This window comes from Triturus cristatus, chromosome 8, assembly GCF_964204655.1.
Source record: "Triturus cristatus chromosome 8, aTriCri1.1, whole genome shotgun sequence".
Taxonomy (NCBI): Eukaryota; Metazoa; Chordata; class Amphibia; order Caudata; family Salamandridae; genus Triturus; species Triturus cristatus.
Window position 1 is genome coordinate 1,485,036,064 of NC_140591.1, and position 19,219 is coordinate 1,485,055,282.

The following is a 19,219-nucleotide window of genomic DNA, read 5'->3' on the forward strand; positions in this document are numbered from 1 at the left end:
TCGCTGATAGATTTAAAGTATCACAACCCCGCAGGGAGGTGTTAGTACTGTTCATTTAAAGTATCACAGCCCCGCAAGGAGGTCATAGTACTGTTCATTAAAAGTATGACAGCCCCATAGGGATGTGCTAGTACTATTAATTAAAATTATCAGATATCACGGCCCACAGGGAGGTGATAGTACTGTTCATTAAAAGTATCACAGTCCCGCAGGGAGATGCTCGTACTGTTCAGTAAATGTATCACAGCCCTACAGAGAGGTGCTAGTACTGTTCATTAAAAGAATCACAGCCCGCAGGGAGGTGCTAGTACTGTTCAGTAAAAGCATCACATATCACAGTCACGTAGAGAGGTACAAGTACTGTTCATTAAAAGTATCACAGCCCCGCTGCGAGGTGCTAGTACTGTTTATTAAAAGTATCACAGCCCGCAGGGAGGTGCTAGTACTGTTTACTTAAGGTATCACAGCTCCGCAGGGAGGTGCTGGTACTATTCATTATAAGTATCACAGCCCATAAGAGAGGTGCTAGTAATGTTAATTAAAAGTATCACCGCACCGCAGAGATGTGCTAGTACTATTCATTAAAAATATCACAACCCGCAGGGAGGTGCTAGTACTGTTTATTAATAGTATCACAGCCTGCAGGGAGGTGCTAGTACTGTTTATTAATAGTATCACAGCCTGCAGGGAGGTGCTAGTACTGTTAATTTAAAGTATGACAGCCCCGCATTGAGGTGCTATTAATGTTCAGTACAAGTAGCACAGCTCGCAGAGAGGTGTTAGTACTGTTCATTAAATGTGTCACAGCCCGCAGGGAGGTGCTAGTACTGGTAATTAAGAGTATCACAGTCCCGTAGGGAGGTGCTAGGAATATTAATTAAAATGATCACATATCACAGCCTTCAGGGAGTTGCTAGTAATGTTCAGTAAATGTATCATAGCCCTCAGGGAGGTGCTAGTACTGCTCATTTAAAGTACCACAGCACCTCAGGGAGGTGTTAGTACTGTTCATTTAAAGTATCACAGCCCCGCAGGGAGGTGCTAGTACTGTTCATTAAAAGTATCACAGCCCCGTAGGGATGTGCTAGTACTATTAATTAAAACGATCACATATCACAGCCAGCAGGGAGGTGCTAGTACTGTTCTTTAAAAGTATCACAGTCCCGTCGGGATATGCTAGTACTGTTCAGTAAATGTATCACAGCCCCGCAGAGATGCGCTAGTACTGTTCATTAAAAGAATCACAGCCCGCAGGGAGGTGCTAGTACTGTTCAGTAAAAGTATCACGTATCACAGCCACGTAGAGAGGTACTATTACTGTTCATTAAAATTATCACAGCTCTGCTGCAAGGTGCTAGTACTGTTCATTAAAAGTATCACAGCCCGCAGGGAGGTGCTAGTACCATTCATTAAAAGTATCACAGCCCCGTAGGGAGGTGCTAGGACTATTAATTAAAATGATCACATATCACAGCATGCAGGGAGGTGCCAGTACTGTTCAGTAAATGTATCACAGCCCGCAGGGAGGTGCTAGTACTGTTCATTGAAATTATCACAGCCTGCAGGGAGGTGCTAGTACTGTTCTGTAAAAGTATCACAGCCCCGTAGGGAGATGCTAGTACTGTTCCTTGAAAGTATCACATATCACAGATAGCAGGGAGGTGCTAGTTCTGTTCATTAAAAGTATTACAGCTCTCAGAGAGTTGCTAGTACTGTTCAATAAAATTATCACAGCCCGCAGGGAGGTGCTATACTGTTCATTAAAAATATCACAGCCCCGTAGGGAGGTGCTAGTACTGTTCATTAAAAGTAATAAATCCCCTCAGGGAGGTGCTAGTACTGTTATTAAAAGTGTCACAGACCATTAAAAGATGGAAAGATTTTACTGAGACCATTCTCCTGGAAAATCAGCCTACAACTTTAGGGACCACAGGAGAATTCTCCTGCTTCCAAGAGGTCAACATGGAACAATCAAGACAAGCTATTCTCACCTGCAAATCGGGCTCCCGCTTTGATCCCTGTCGTCCTGGAGTACTCCATGTACATGTGGACATTATTAATCCATCTATAAATCAAATAATCAACTCATAATTTGAATCCTCCAGTGTACCAGACAATTGGAATATTGCGGCAGTAAAACCCCACCAAAAAAAGAAAATCGCTGACCCTACCACCCTCTCTAATCTCAGACCAATGTCACTGTTACCATGGCTGAGTAAACTAGTGGAAAAAGTGGCCAACAAACAACATAATGATTTCCTGTTGAAGGAAAATATCCTTCACCCTAAAAAATCTGGTTTAAGACACGGCCATTCACCAGAATCAGTGCTGCTTCACACTATGGAAACGCTAGATCATGGCAAGGATGCAGTACTGGTTCTGTTGGATTTATCGGCCGCGTTTGACACTGTCTCCCACGTTATTCTATTAGATAGACTTACGACCAGCAGTGTTACCAATAAGGCGCTAGCCTGTTTTTCTTCTTTTTTAGAAGATAGACGCAACATAGTTACTCTCGGCCACTACAAGTCTGTAGAAAAACAGCTACTATCGGGAGTTCCACAGAGCTCTTCCCTAAGACCAACGCTTTTTAATCTCTATAGGACCCCACTGCTTGTCCTGATAGACTCATTCGATGTTGAAGCTATTACATATGCAGATGACACACAGATCATCCTCACCCTTGACAAAAACTCCACCATAACGGAAGAAAAATTCTATCACTGCCTAACGGCAGTCATGAACTGAATGAAACTCAATCATCTGAAATGTAACAGCCAAAAATCTGAAATCATGCTGTTCGGGAAAACAAATCTCTTCACGCCCAGTGAATGGTGGCCTGAAAACATGGTTCCACCTCCAAACACTGCAGACACAGTACGGAACCTAGGGATTAAGTTTGATCCCTCCCTATCTTTCCACAGCCAAGCACTGGCTGTAGCAGGCATGTGCTTCCATACCATAAAAATCTTGAGAAAGTTTCTGGACCTACTGCCCATGAATGCTAGGAAAACAGTTGCTGTGGCACTAGTTCTTTCGTGTTTGGACTACTGTAACAGCCTTTATGCAGGAGTAAATAAAGCTGTTTAAAAATAAGTTACAGATGGTCCAGAACGCAGCGGCCAGGTTGGTGCTTAGGCTACCCAGAGGATCCCCTTCCATAGCAGCACTTCAACGACTGCATTGGTTACCAATCCACAAAAGAATCCTGTTTAAAGTTTTAACGATCATCTATAGAGCAATAAAAGCATCAGGGCTGACATATCTCAGGTCCAGAATACGCCCTTATACCACACAACGCCTTTTGCGATCATTTTCAAGTAACTATTTAGCAGTCCCCAGCCACCGACTGAAAACAAAAGGAGGCAAACCTAGACATGAGTGCAAGCCCTCATACCTATCCTCTCATCTCACTTGCTGCTGCAATCTCTATTTACTCTCTGCTAACCCCAAGATGCTCCACGGAGTGAATGTAGCGCTCTATAAATAAATACATTCGTTCATTCATTCAAAAAGGTGCTAGTACTGTTCAGTGAAAGTATCAACTATCACAACCCCGTAGAGAGGTGCTAGTACAGTTCATGTAAAGTATCACAGCCCCGCAGGGAGGTGCTGGTACTGCTCATTAAAAGTATCACAGCCCATCAGGGAGGTTCTAGTACTGTTCATTAGAAGTATCACAGCCCATCAGAGCGGTACTTGTACTGTTCATTAAAAGTATCACAGCCCCTCAAAAAGTGCTGGTACTGTTCATTAAACGTATCACATACCACAGCCCCGCAGAGAGGTGCTAGTACTGTTCTTTAAAAGTATCACATATCACAGCCCCATAAAGAGGAGCTAGCACTGTTAATTAAACATCTCACAGCCTCGCTGCGAGGTGCTAGTACTGTTCATTAAAAGTATCAAAGTCCGCAGGGAGGTGCCTGTACTGCTCATTAGAAGTATCACACATCAAAGCCCCATAGAGAGGTGCTAGTACTGTGCATTAAACATATCACAGCCCATTAGAGAGGTGCTAGTACTGTACATTAAAAGTATCACAGTCCATCAGAGAGGTGCTAGTACTGTACATTAAAAGTATCACAGCCCATCAGAGAGGTGCTAGTACTGTTCGTTAAAAGTATCACATATAACATCTCCGTAGGGAGGTGCTAGTACTGTTCACTAAAAGTACCACAGCCCACAGGGAGGTGCTAGTACTGTTCATTTGAAGTATCACAGCCCCGCAGGGAGGTTCGGGAACTATTAATTAAAATTTTCACATATCACAGCCCGCAGGGAGGTGCTGGTAGTAATAATTAAAATTATTGCAGATCAAAGCACCACAGGGAGGTACTAGTAATGTTCAGTAAAGGTATCACAGTCCCACACAGAGGTGCTAGTACTGTTCATTAAAAGTACCACAGCCTGTAGGGAGGTGCTAGTACTGTTCATTTAAAGTATCACAGCCCACAGGGATGTGCTAGTACTATTAATTAAAATGATCACATAACAAACCCCCTCAGGGAGGTGCTAGGACTGTTCATTAAAAGTATCACAGCCCTGCTGCGAGGTGCTAGTACTGTTCATTAAAAATATCACTGCACCGCTGCGAGGTGTTAGTACTGTTCATTAAAAGTATCAGAGCCCATCAGAGAGGTGCTAATACTGACATTGAAAGTATCACATATCACAGCCCCACAGAGAGGTGCTAGTACTGTTCATTTAAAGTATCCCATTCTTGCAGGGATCTGCTGGTACTATTAATTAAAATGATCACATATTAAAGCCCCGCCGGGAGCTGGTAGTACTGGTCATTAAAAGTATCATAGCCCTGCAGCGAGGTGCTAGTACTGTACTGTAAAAGTATCACAGCCTATCAGAGAGGTGCTAGTACTGTTCCATTAAAAGTATCACATATCACAGCCCCGCAGAGAGGTGCTAGTACTGTTCTTTAAAAGTATCACATATCACAGCCCTGTAGAGAGGTGCTAGTACTGTTCATTAAAAGTATCATAGCCCGCAGAGAGGTGCTAGTACTGTTCAGTAAAAGTATCACATCCCCGCAGGGGGGTGCTAGTACTGTTCATTAAAACTATCACCGCCCTGCTGACAGGTGCTGGTACTGTCCCATTCACAGTATCTCTGTCCTGCTGAGAGGTGCTGGTACTGTCCCATTCACAGTATCACTGTCCTGCTGAGAGGTGCTGGTAAGGTCCCATGCACATTATTACAGCCCTGCTGAAAGGTGTTGGTACTGTCCAATTCACACTATCACCACAAACATGAGAGGTGCTGGTACTGTCCTTTCACAGTATCACCACACTGCATAGATCTGCTTTTACTGTCGCAATAAAGGATAGCTGATATATATAAAGTATCACAACCCCACAGGGAGGTGTTAGTACTGTTCATTTAAAGTATCACAGCGCCACAGGGAGGTCCTAGTACTGTTCATTAAGTATCACAGCCCCATAGGGATGTGCTAGTACTATTAATTAAAATGATCAGATATCACAGCCCGCAGGGAGGTGATGGTACTGTTCATTAAAAGTATCACAGTCCCGCAGGGAGATGCTAGTACTTCAGTAAATGTTTCACAGCCCTGCAGAGAGGTGCTAGTACTGTTTATTAAAAGAATCACAGCCAGCAGGGAGGTGCTAGTACTGTTCATTAAAAGAATCACAGCCCACAGGGAGGTGCTAGTACTGTTCAGTAAAAGCATCACATATCACAGCCACGTAGAGAGGTACAAGTACTGTTCATTGAAAGTATCAAAGCCCCGCTGCGAGGTACTTGTACTGTTTATTAAAAGTATCACAGCCCGCAGGGAGGTGCTAGTACAGTTCATTTAAAGTATCACAGCCCCGGAGAGATGTGCTTGTACTATTCATAAAACATATCACAACCCACAGGGAGGTGCTAGTACTGTTTATTAAAAGTATCACAGCCTGCAGGGAGGTGCTAGTACTGTTAATTTAAAGTATGACAGCCCCGCATGGAGGTGCTAGTACTGTTCAGTTAAAGTAGCACAGCTCGCAGAGAGGTGTTAGTACTGTTCATTAAAAGTATCACAGCCCACAGGGAAGTGCTAGTACCGTTCATTAAAAGTATCACAGCCCCGTAGGGAGGTGCTAGGGCTATTAATTAAAATGCTCACATATCACAGCATGCAGGGAGGTGCTATTCCTGTTCATTAAAAGTATCATAGCCCCGCTGCGAGGTGCTAGTAGTGTTCATTAAAAATATCACAGCCCGGCTGCGAGGTGCTAGTACTGTTCAGTAAAATTATCACAGCCTATCAGAGAGGTGCTAGTACTGACATTAATAGCATCACATATCACAGCCCCGCAGAGAGGTGCTAGTACTGTTCATTTAAAGTATCACATCCTCGCTGGGATGTGCTTTTATTATTAATTAAAATTATCACACATCAAAGCCCCGCAGGGAGGTGCTAGTACTGTTCAGTAAAAGTATCACAGCCTATCATAGAGGTGCTAGTACTGTTCATTAAAAGTATCGCAACCCTGCTGCGAGGTGCTAGTACTGTTCAGTAAAAGTATCACAGCCTATCATAGAGGTGCTAGTACTGTTCATTAAAAGTATCACATATCACAGCCCCTCAGACAGGTCCTAGTACTGTTCTTTAAAAGTATCACATATCACAGCCCTGTAGAGAGGTGCTAGTACTGTTCATTAAAAGTATCTAAGCCCGCTGGGAGGTGCCAGTACTGCTCATTAGAAGTATCACATATCACAGCCCAATAGAGAGGTGCTAGTACTGTACATTTAACATATCACAGCCCATTAGAGCGGTACTAGTACTGTGCATTAAAAGTATCACAGCCCATCAGAGAGGTGCTAGTATTGTACATTAAAAGTATCACAGCCCTGCAGGGAGGTGCTGGTACTAATAATTCAAATTATTGCAGATCAAAGCCCCACAGGGATGGGCTAGTAATGTTCAGTAAAAGTATGTCAGCCCCACACAGAGGTGCTAGTACTGTTCAGTAAACGTATCACAGCCCCACACAGAGGTGCTAGTACTGTTCATTAAAAAAGTATCCCAGCCCATCACAGAGGTGCGAGTACTGTTCATTAAAAGTATCACATATCACAGCCCTTCAGAGAGGTGCTAGTACTGTTCTTTAAAAGTATCACATATCACAGCCCTGTAGAGAGGTGCTAGTACTGTTCATTAAAAGTATCAAAGCCCGCTGGGAGGTGCCAGTACTGCTCATTAGAAGTATCACATATCACAGCCCAATAGAGAGGTGCTAGTACTGTACATTTAACATATCACAGCCCATTAGAGTGGTACTAGTACTGTGCAGTAAAAGTATCACAGCTCATCAGAGAGGTGCTAGTATTGTACATTAAAAGTATCACAGCCCTGCAGAGAGGTGCTGGTACTAATAATTAAAATTATTGCAGATCACAGCCCCACACAGAGGTGTTAGTACTGTTCATTAAAAGTATCACAGCCCATCAGAGAGGTGCGAGTTCTGTTCATTAAAAGTACCACAGCCCACAGGGAGGGGCTAGTACTGTTCATTTAAAGAATCACAGCCCACAGGGATGTGCTAGTAGTATTTACTATTAATTAAAATGATCACATATCAAAGCCCCGCAGGGAGGTGCTAGTACTGTTCATTAAAAGTATCACAGCCCTGCTGCGAGGTGCTAGTACTGTTCAGTAAAATTATCACAGCCTATCAGAGAGGTGCTAGTACTGTTCATTAAAAGTATCACATATCATAGCCCTGTAGAGAGGTGCTAGTACTGTTCATTCAACATCTCACACCCCCCCTGCGAGGTGCTAGTACTGTTCATTAAAAGTATCAGAGCTCGCAGAGAGGTGCCAGTACTGTTCATTAAAAGTATCACATATTACAGCCCGATAGAGAGGTGCTAGTACAGTTCATTAAATGTTACAGAGCCCATCAGAGAGGTGCTAGTACTGTTCATTAAAAGTATCACAGCCCCGTAGGGAGGTGCTAGGGCTATTAATTAAAATGCTCACATATCACAGCATGCAGGGAGGTGCTAGTACTGTTCATTAAAAGTATCATAGCCCCGCTGCGAGGTGCTAGTAGTGTTCATTAAAAATATCACAGCCTGGCTGCGAGGTGCTAGTACTGTTCAGTAAAATTATCATAGCCTATCAGAGAGGTGCTAGTACTGACATTAAAAGCATCACATATCACAGCCCCGCAGAGAGGTGCTAGTACTGTTCATTTAAAGTATCACATCCTCGCTGGGATGTGCTGTTATTATTAATTAAAATTATCACACATCAAAGCCCCGCAGGGAGGTGCTAGTACTGTTCATTAAAAGTATCACAACCCTGCTGCGAGGTGCTAGTACTGTTCAGTAAAAGTATCACAGCCTATCATAGAGGTGCTAGTACTGTTCATTAAAAGTATCACATATCACAGCCCTGTAGAGAGGTGCTAGTACTGTTCATTAAAAGTATCACAGCCCCACACAGAGGTGCTAGTACTGTTCATTAAAAAAGTATCCCAGCCCATCAGAGAGGTGCGAGTACTGTTCATTAAAAGTATCACATATCACAGCCCCTCAGAGAGGTGCTAGTACTGTTCTTTAAAAGTATCACATATCACAGCCCTGTAGAGAGGTGCTAGTACTGTTCATTAAAAGTATCAAAGCCCGCTGGGAGGTGCCAGTACTGCTCATTAGAAGTATCACATATCACAGCCCAATAGAGAGGTGCTAGTACTGTACATTGAACATATCACAGCCCATTAGAGTGGTACTAGTACTGTGCATTAAAAGTATCACAGCCCATCAGAGAGGTGCTAGTATTGTACATTAAAAGTATCACAGCCCTGCAGGGAGGTGCTGGTACTAATAATTAAAATTATTGCAGATCACAGCCCCACACAGAGGTGCTAGTACTGTTCATTAAAAGTATCACAGCCCATCAGAGAGGTGCGAGTACTGTTCATTAAAAGTACCACAGCCCACAGGGAGGGGCTAGTACTGTTCATTTAAAGAATCACAGCCCACAGGGATGTGCTAGTAGTATTTACTATTAATTAAAATGATCACATATCAAAGCCCCGCAGGGAGGTGCTAGTACTGTTCATTAAAAGTATCACAGCCCCCCTGCGAGGGACTAGTACTGTTCATTAAAAATATCACAGCCCCGCTGCTAGGTGCAAGTACTGTTCATTAAAAGGATCAGAGCCCATCAGAGAGGTGCCAGTACTGACATTAAAAGTATCACATATCACAGCCCCGCAGAGAAGTGCTAGTACTGTACATTTAAAGTATCAGATCCTCGCAGGGATGTGCTGGTACTATTAATTAAAATGATCACATATCAAAGCCCCGCAGGGAGGTGCTAGTACTGTTCATTAAAAGTCTCACAGCCCTGTTGCGAGGTGCTAGTACTGTTCAGTAAAATTATCACAGCCTATCAGAGAGGTGCTAGTACTGTTCATTAAAAGTATCACATATCACAGCCCCGCACAGAGGTGCTAGTACTGTTCTTAAAAAGTATCACATATCATAGCCCTGTAGAGAGGTGCTAGTACTGTTCATTAAACATCTCACAGCCCCCCTGCGAGGTGCTAGTACTGTTCATTAAAAGTATCAGAGTCCGCAGAGAGGTGCCAGTACTGTTCATTAAAAGTATCACATATTACAGCCCGATAGAGAGGTGCTAGTACAGTTCATTAAATGTTACAGAGCCTATCAGAGAGGTGCTAGTACTGTTCGTTAAAAGTATCACAGCCCCATAGGGATGTGCTAGTTCTATTAATTAAAATTATCAGATATCACAGCCCGCAGGGAGGTGATAGTACTGTACATTAAAAGTATCACAGCCCCGCTGTGAGGTGCTAATACCGTTCAATAAACGTATGACAGCCCGACACTGAGGTGGTAGTACTGTTCAGTAAAAGTATCACAGCTCAAGACAGAGGTGCTAGTACTGTTCATTAAAAGTATCACTGCCGCTGCGAGTTGCTAGTACTGATTAATAAAAGTATCACAGCCCCGCTGCCAGGTGCTAGTACTGTTCATGGAAAGTATCACAGCCCATCAGAGAGATACTAGTACTGTTCATTAAAAGTATCACAGCCCCGCAGAGAGGTGGTAGTACTGTTCATTAAAAGTATCACGGCCCATCAGAGAGGTGCTAGTACTTTTCCGTAAAAGTATCACATCCCATCAGAGAGATTCTGGTACTGTTTAGTAAAAGTATCACAGCCCCGCAGAGAGGTTTTAGTACTGTTCATTAAAAGTACCACAGCCCGCAGGGAGGTTCTAGTACTGGTCATTTAAAGTATCGCAGCCCGCAGAGATGTGCTGGTAGTATTAATTAAAATTATCACATATCAAAGCCCCGCAGGGAGGTGCTAGTACTGTTCATTAAAAGTATCACAGCCCTGCTGCGAGGTGCTAGTACTGTTCAGTAAAATTATCACAGCCTATCAGAGAGGTGCTTGTACTGTTCATTAAAAGTATCACATATCACAGCCCCGCACAGAGGTGCTAGTACTGCTCTTAAAAAGTATCACATATCATAGCCCTGTAGAGAGGTGCTAGTACTGTTCATTAAACATCTCACAGCCCCCCTGCGAGGTGCTAGTACTGTTCATTAAAAGTATCAGAGCCCGCAGAGAGGTGCCAGTACTGTTCATTAAAAGTATCACATATTACAGCCCGATAGAGAGGTGCTAGTACTGTACATTTAACATTTAAAGTATCAGATCCTCGCAGGGATGTGCTGGTACTATTAATTAAAATGATCACATATCAAAGCCCCGCAGGGAGGTGCTAGTACTGTTCATTAAAAGTATCACAGCCCTGCTGCGAGGTGCTAGTACTGTTCATTAAAAGTATCACAGCCCCATAGGGATGTGCTAGTACTATTAATTAAAATTATCAGATATCACAGCCCGCAGGGAGGTGATAGTACTGTTCATTAAAAGTATCACAGTCCCGCAGGGAGATGCTAGTACTGTTCAGTAAATGTATCACTGCCCCACAGGGAGGTGCTGGTACTGTTCAATAAAAGATTCACAGCCATCAGAGAGGTACTAGTACTTTTCATTAAAAGTATCACAGCCCATCAGAGAGGTACTGGTACTGTTTATTAAAAGCATCACAAACATCAGAGAGGTACTAGTACTGTTCATTAAAAGTGTCACATATAACAGCCCCGCAGGGAGGTGCTGGTAGTGTTCATTAAAAGTACCACAGCCCGCAGTGAGGTTCTAGTGCTGTTCATTTAAAGTATCACAGCCCTGCAGGGAGGTGCTGGTACTATTAATTAAAATTATCACATATCACAGCCCGTAGGGAGGTGCTAGTACTGTACATTAAAAGTATCGCAGCCCCGCTGTGAGGTGCTAATACCATTCAGTAAACGTATGACAGCCCGACACTGAGGTGGTAGTACTGTTCAGTAAAAGTATCACAGCCCAAGACGGAGGTACTAGTACTGTTCATTAAAAATATCACAGCCGCTGCGAGTTGCTAGTACTGATTAATAAACGTATCACAGCCCCGCTGCCAGGTGCTAGTACTGTTCATGGAAAGTATCACAGCCCATCAGAGAGATACTAGTACTGTTAATTAAAAGTATCACAGCCCCGCAGAGAGGTGGTAGTACTGTTCATTAAAAGTATCACGGCCCATCAGAGAGGTGCTAGTACTGTTCCGTAAAAGTATCACAGCCTAATCAGAAAGATTCTGGTACTGTTTATTAAAAGTATCACAGCCCCGCAGAGAGGTTTTAGTACTGTTCATTAAAAGTACCACAGCCCGCAGGGAGGTTCTAGTACTGGTCATTTAAAGTATCGCAGCCCGCAGAGATGTGCTGCTACTATTAATTAAAATGATCACATATCAAAGCCCGCAGGGAGGTGCTAGTACTGTTCATTAAAAGTATCACAGCCCTGCTGCGAGGTGCTAGTACTGTTCAGTAAAATTATCACAGCCTATCAGAGAGGTGCTAGTACTGTTCATTAAAAGTATCACATATTACAGCCCGATAGAGAGGTGCTAGTACAGTTCATTGAATGTTACAGAGCCCATCAGAGAGGTGCTAGTACTGTTCATTAAAAGTATCACAGCCCCATAGAGCTGTGCTAGTACTATTAATTAAAATTATCAGATATCACAGCCCGCAGGGAGGTGCTAGTACTGTTCTTTAAAAGTATCACAGTCCTGCAGGGAGGTGCTGGTACTGTTCAATAAAAGATTCACAGCCATCAGAGAGTTACTAGTACTTTTCATTAAAAGTATCACAGCCCATCAGAGAGGTACTGGTACTGTTTATTAAAAGCATCACAAACATCAGAGAGGTACTAGTACTGTTCATTAAAAGTATCACATATAACAGCCCCGCAGGGAGGTGCTGGTAGTGTTCATTAAAAGTATCAGAGCCCCGCAGAGAGGTGCTAGTACTGTTCAGTAAACGTATGACAGCCCCATACTGGGGTGCTAGTACTGTTCATTAAAAGTAGCACACCCCACAGATAGGTTTTAATACTGGTCATTTAAAGTGTCACAGCCCGCAGGGATGTGCTGGTACTATTAATTAAAATTATCACGTATAACAGCCCCGCAGGGGGGTGCTAGTATTGTTCAGTAAAAGTATCACCGCCCTGCTGAGAGGTGCTGGTACTGTCCCATTCACAGTATCACCGTCCTGCTGAGAGGTGCTGGTACAGTCCCATACACAGTATCACCGTCCTGCTGAGAGGTGTTGGTACTGTCCAATTCACACTATCACCACACAGATGAGAGGTGCTTGTACTTTCCGTTCACAGTATCATAATCCTGCTGGGAAGTGCTAGTACTGTCCTATTCTCAGTATCACCACACTGCATAGATCTGCTTTTACTGTAGCAATAAACGATAGTTGACAGACAGTTGATTGACTGAGGGCATGGTGCCTGCAAGGTGCATGCTGCGACGGTAGACAGGTAGGATGATGGCGAGAACCCTTACCTGCCGTGGAAGCCTCCTGCCCAGCGAGGGCAGCGCCGCTCTCACTGACAGCCGCCTCGCCGACCCCTGCTCCCGCTGTCGGACTCCGACTGTTGCACCTCCAGCCTCCAGCGCCGAAATTACAAATTAGGCGCGCGAGAAGAGAGCGTGCGCTGCATCCTACCGGGGCACGTGCAGCAACCCTACACTAGCCAGGGAGCGCGCGGGAGAGCGCTACAGATGGAAAGGAGAGAGGGAGAGGGGGCACGGAGAGCCTGAGGTAGCATCCAACTCATGATATCATCGGTGATGTCACCGTTGACAAAGCCTCCGCACCTACGGAGCACATTCCTCCGTCTCCCGGCGACGCCGACACAGAAACACGGAGAAATGGCAGAATTGTCTCACTTGGTGCAAAGGCGAAGAGACGGTGGGAGGAAATTGGCCCGAACGATCCCAGCCGTTGGCGACAGTCCAGCTTTGGAGTTGTTTTCACAGTCGCCGAGGCACTATCTACACACTTCCTAAGCATTCCTTCGTCCTCTGTTCTGCGACATGGCACAGTGATGGGAAAAGAGAATCGGAAGAGCGCGGCGACAGGCTTGGCGCACTGTCACAAAGTAGGGCGGGAGGCTTGGTGGGGTTTTCGCACTTGTGAGAGGACATGTTTGGGGGCTGGGTCACACGTCCTCCAGTAGTGGCACTGTCTGAGGACAAAAGGCAACGACAGTTTCTAGATCAGGATGGAGAAACCCAAAGGACTTTTAGAGGTTCCATCTGTGGGTCTACAGGGGGGAGCCACGTGTAGGGGCTCTCAGACAATGCCACTCTGACATCCAAAGAGGCTTGCAGGGAATGCAGGCTCTGGTGGCTCGGTCAGTAATGCAGGGTCTCAGATGGGGCCACTGAGTCTTTCATCTCCCCAAAGAGGATAACGTGAGCACCATTGAGTTGGGTAATGTCTTGTTACTTACTTCATCTTCATCTTCATTACCCCGATTGGGGTCCTCCCCATCCCAGTCCTTACAACGTGAGGCAGTCCTGCCTCCACGCAGCCAATCACAACGCCAGTATTCAAAAGCTTACATAAGCCCCTCCCACCTACCGCCATTCCTGTTATCAACAAGACTCCGACACAAACACAGCGGGAGGGCGGGAGGGTAGAGGACTGGGACAGGGAGGACCCTAATCGGGGTAATGTAGATTACCGGTAAAAAACAAGACATTACCCCTTCATGGGTCCTCCCCGTCCCAGTCCTTACAACGTGAGGAACTCACAAGCAGAGAACCAACAACAAATGCAGGACACCAGGGAGCCATGCAAAGCACAAATCTGTAAAGATCAACGAACAGCAGCGTTGAAGACGTCAACAGAAAAACAGCCAGCAGAGGCATGTAAAACATCAAGCCGATAATGTAGCACAAATACGTGACGGGACAGCCAGGTATCTGCCCAACAAACTCCTGGATAGAAACCCCCGCCGCCCCAGCCCAAGAAGCAGACACAGAACGTGTTGAACGACCCAGCACCAGAGATGGAGGAGGCAGATCCAAAGGACTGAAAAGGCAGGCAGACCGCCAAACGCACCCACCGACCAACCGTAGAATCGGAAAACCACATCCCCCGAGCCACACCCCCACAGGAGACAAACAGGGCAGGAGAAAACCAAAAACTCCAGGGAACGATGGAGGGAAAAAATGTAGAGTCCAGCGAACAACCAAGGAAGGGGGAACAAGTGACCCCCCAGCAGGCAAATCAGGAAGAATCACCTCCAGCTGCCAAAGGAAACGGGAGGAAACCACTGGCAGAAAGGCGGGAACAAGCCACAAAACAACCCGATCCGGCAGGAACTTCCAATAGGGAAAAGAAATTAGCAAAGCACCCAACACACCCAACCGACGAGCGGAGGTATTGACTCGCAAAAAAGCCACCGTAGCGGACAACCAGAACAAGTCAGCTACCAGCAAGGGCTGAAAAGGGGGCAACAGCAGACCCCCCCTCAAAACAGCAGGCAAAACCCAAGAAGGCACGAGCACAGGAGAGACCGGCCGACGAAGCCGAAAGCTCTGAAGAAACCGACACACCAAAGGGGCAAAAACCACCAAGGAGGCCCCAGGACCCCGACAAGCATGAACCGCAGCCCACTGAGCAGACAAAGCGGAAGGGGCAAGGCCCTGTAAAAAAAACCTCCCTGAGAAAATCCAACACAGAAGCAAGATCCACCAGCACAGGAACTACCCAATGGGGAGAACACCAAGAGAAAAAAGAACCCCAATGACGACCACAGCACCCAAGGGTCGAAGGCCGACGCGACAACCGGATGCCACGAGCCACCACAGAGGAACAGCCCAAAGACGCCAACAACAGCCGCACAAGAGCCAGGCCGTCAGAAGCAAGCAACAAAGACGGGGCAAAAATCAGGTGCGGACCCAAAAGCGGTGCCAGAGTCAAAGGAGTCCGGCCAAACCCGACCCCCGCCAGCAGCAGCAGGAGCGGAAACCAAAGACAGCAAGGTCAACGATACAGACACCTACATCCCCTGACTATTCGGGAGGAGAAAATAGGAGGGAAGGTACACCGAAAGCCCAAAGTCCAAGGAAATGTGCAGGGGACATGCAAATCCACACCAAATCGAACCAAACAAAGAAAATGCGCTGCTGAAGTGAGCACTAGATGGAATAAACAGAGGAAAGGAGGAAACGGCCCAAGCTGCGTCTTCAAACGAAAACGCAGACGTTCCTGAACAGAAACACTAAGCCAACAGAGGAGACTCCGCCCAGAGTAAGCCGTGGGAGCCTGTGCCACCAGAGGCACAAGACATACCAATGAGCCATAGCGTCGTGGTAACAAAACACGGAAGCCAGCAGGGACAGAGCCATGCAACTGGTCCCCCCAAGAAGGCCCAAGCAACAATGAGCCACCAGAATGCCAGCACGAATCAAAAGACCCGTCGGCCACCAAGGACCCCAACGTGGCCCCCAACCCCAAGGACAGGCATCCGAGGACAACAAGAGGAGAGAAGGAAGCTGAAAACGCACCCCAAACACCAGGTGGGGAGAGCAAAGCCACCAGGCCAAAGTAGGAACCAGAACAGGGGAGAGAGGAACCGGAGCCACGTAACCTGCATGGAAAAGCACCCAAGGAGTCAATCAGAAGAAACACCAAGGACAGGAGGAGCAGGCATGCCCAAGGAACCGCAGCCGTGGAGGCAGCCACCACCCCCTGGATCCGCAAACAACCCCGGAGTGCAGAAGGGCGTCCCAGCAGAACCCGCAAAAGAGTCAACAGGGAAGAGAACTGAGCCAGAGGGAGAAAACAGCCCCTGCAAAGTGACGAACAGGCCCAGAGAAACCAAAGGCCCAGAACAGGAACCAGATGAAAAATGAGCAGAACCGATACGAACCCCAGAAACCGGAACAAGGCCATCAACGCCACCATCGCCAGAATAGCCACAAGGAGGGTGGAAGCAGAAACCGGACAAAAGCCACACAGGGAAAAACCTACAGCACCTGGCCATCCCAGGCGGACTCCCATCCAGTTATTGACCAGGCCTGACCCAGCATAACGTCTAAGAACAGAAGAACAGGTGCTAGCAGGGTGGAATTGCCATTCAGTAAAAAACCCGCACAGCAGGAGCCAGCACCATGGAAAAACCTGGAGAGCAGGAGAGAGGCCGAAAGGCACCACACGAAACAGAGAAAGGAACCCATCCACAGCAAACTGCAGGAACCGCGGACCAGACGAATGGATGGAACCTGAAAAACAGTCAACTCCCAAATCCAGGGAAGCACCCACCAGGAAGAGGGGAACGACAGACCGCAAGGGGAACAACTGCCCAGCGGCACCAACCGGTACAAAGCCCCGGGACACAGAACCGCGCAGAAAGGAACCAATGGGCGCCAGGACCAGGAACAAAGAAGAAGAGGAACCCTGGCCCCGCTCCACCACCGGAACCAGCACAACAGTGCCCAGAGACAAAAACAGGCCGACGCCAAAAGAAGAAGGAAAAACGCAACACGGGCCAAAGGACAACGGAGCAACCGTGAAAACAGCCCAAAAAAGGGGGATGGCCTCGGAAAGGAATCTGGCAACCAAGAGCGAAGACCGACATGACCCACCAGTCGGAAAGCAGACCGGACCAACAAGCCAGGAACAACAGATCCAAGCCCCCAAAACCGAAACAACAACAGCAACAGAGACAGGTAACCCACTACCAGATGAACACCATGAGTGGGACACAGACCCAAAGAAGAAGAGACGCAACCGCAACCACCAGGTCATGGCGACCCCTCCAGGGCACTACAATACCCAAAGCCCCGGACGACCAACACCGAGGGGCAGCAGCAGGCACAACAGAGGCCGGGAAGCAAACGGAACACAGCCCCCCCCCCGCCCACCACCCACCGCGAAAGGGCCGAGAGGAAAACAGAGCACCACCACACAGACTGTCAGTAGAGGGAGACAAAAAGCCAAGGAGCCACAGAAAAACAGACAGTGGACCAAGGCGCCAGTGCCACGGCAGCCGAGGAGAAGACTCAACCCACCGAGCCAAGACAGGAAGGAGGGCCCGTAAACAGCCAAACAACTCCACACAACCCATGAGAAGGATCAGTGAAGTATAGGCCAAACAAGAGCCAGCATGCACCGAAAAAGGAGAAGCAGCATATGGAAATGCAGGAGAGACAAAGTCCACAAGGCGAAACAGCCATCCCAGAAAACGCGGAATACCCTGCGTATCTGCCGTAAGCCACGCATCAGTCAGGATATCCAACAGGACATCATGGAAGGGAAGGTCAACCACCAAAGAGGAACCATACTGTGCAGAAAAACCCCACAACAGCCAGGGAGTTAGGGCCAAAACCCAGCATCACCCGAATAAAGACCTCATCCTCAGGACAACGCATCGCAGGCCCCGGCAGCGCAGACTGGACAGCCGAAATCATCAACTGTGTAAAAGCACAGAATGAAACTTTACCACCTCAGGGCAATTTGACAGCATGGGCAGGTTTCAAACCCCTTCACAGTATCCAGCGCAACCCCAGAATCTGCAAAAACGACATCCACCTGCAGAACCAGGAACCTATGCCACATGGAAACAGCCCAAGCAGGCACAGGTGAAGATGCCCCTTCACACATGGTGAGCGAGCCCGAGCAAACCAAACAGGAACTCACCACACAACAAAGGAAGTGCCCAGCAACCTCCAAGTAACACTGCCCCCAATCACCAAATCACGCAACGTGAGACCGTGAAATTAAAGAAAAACTATAAGGGCAGCCCTGTAGTCTCCACCCACAGCCCCAGGTCAAAAGACCAAGGCCGTGGGGGCCGGACGCTGCACTAGAGCCACAGCGTCGGAACGACCCAGGGCCAGGGCACCGCGAAAACTCCCCGCCCCAGCCCAGCACATGAACGGGGAGAGTCCCTGACCCCAGAACAGGAGCGCGGCGGCTGAGCCGAAAGAAAAACACACAGTAAACAATGCAGAAGTAAAAAACTGCAAATGAAAACTCATGTGAAAATCACACAGTAAATAATGCCGAAGCATAAAACTGCAAACGAAACACTCACGGCACCGTCTTGAAGAAAATCCGAAACAGGAAATAGGAGCACCAGCGTTCCGACCGCCGTCGGAGCAGAAAAAAAGGAGGCATGGCGGTAGGTGGGAGGGGCTTATGTAAGCTTTTGAATACTGGCGTTGTGATTGGCTGGGTGGAGGCAGGATTGCCTCATGTTGTAAGGACTGGTACGGGGAGGAACCATGAGGGGGTAATGAAAGAATGTTAATCAGCAGAGCGCAAAGGAACGCACCAGATAAACTGATGCTCATTACAGGTGCATGTTATATGCTGTTTACCATGGTGTGAGTGTGAGGATAGGTCCAAACAGATTCACAGTCCCACCCCCCCCTGTCCAGCCACCCATCATGGAAAGGCTCACAGACCACAAGGCCTGTTCATTGTTATGAGTTCGGTTTTCAGCAGAGGCTCACACACCCTGCTGTGCATTCATGTTTTGCGAGGCCAGCTTCCAGCAGGATCTCATGGACTGTGCTGATCAGTCATGGTGGGTGAGGTTCACACATCATGTAAAGGATGACTGACCATGCGCTAGGTTCATTTTTCCGTGAGTTCAGCTACCAGTAGAAGCTCGCAGATGCTGCTTTGCGTTTATGAGCCTCACAAGCCATACAGATCAAACACGGTGGGTGGGGCTCACACACTGTCTAAAAGCACCGCAATCTGGATATGTGTTCATGGCGTTTGAGAACA

The 19,219-nt window shown here is 47.0% G+C and overlaps 1 protein-coding gene across 8 annotated transcripts in view; it reads right to left on the reverse strand.

The window, feature by feature from the left end:
* The window catches only part of LOC146805993 (uncharacterized), a 731,342-nt gene extending 717,995 nt beyond the window's left edge, over positions 1-13,347 (reverse strand). For all 8 annotated transcript variants that reach the window (XM_085623346.1, XM_085623342.1, XM_085623340.1 and 5 more), the window contains exon 1: positions 12,970-13,347. The gene's annotated coding sequence lies outside the window, so the exon portion shown is untranslated. The remainder of the gene's footprint in view (positions 1-12,969) is intronic.
* Between the last annotated feature and the right edge of the window lie 5,872 nt (positions 13,348-19,219).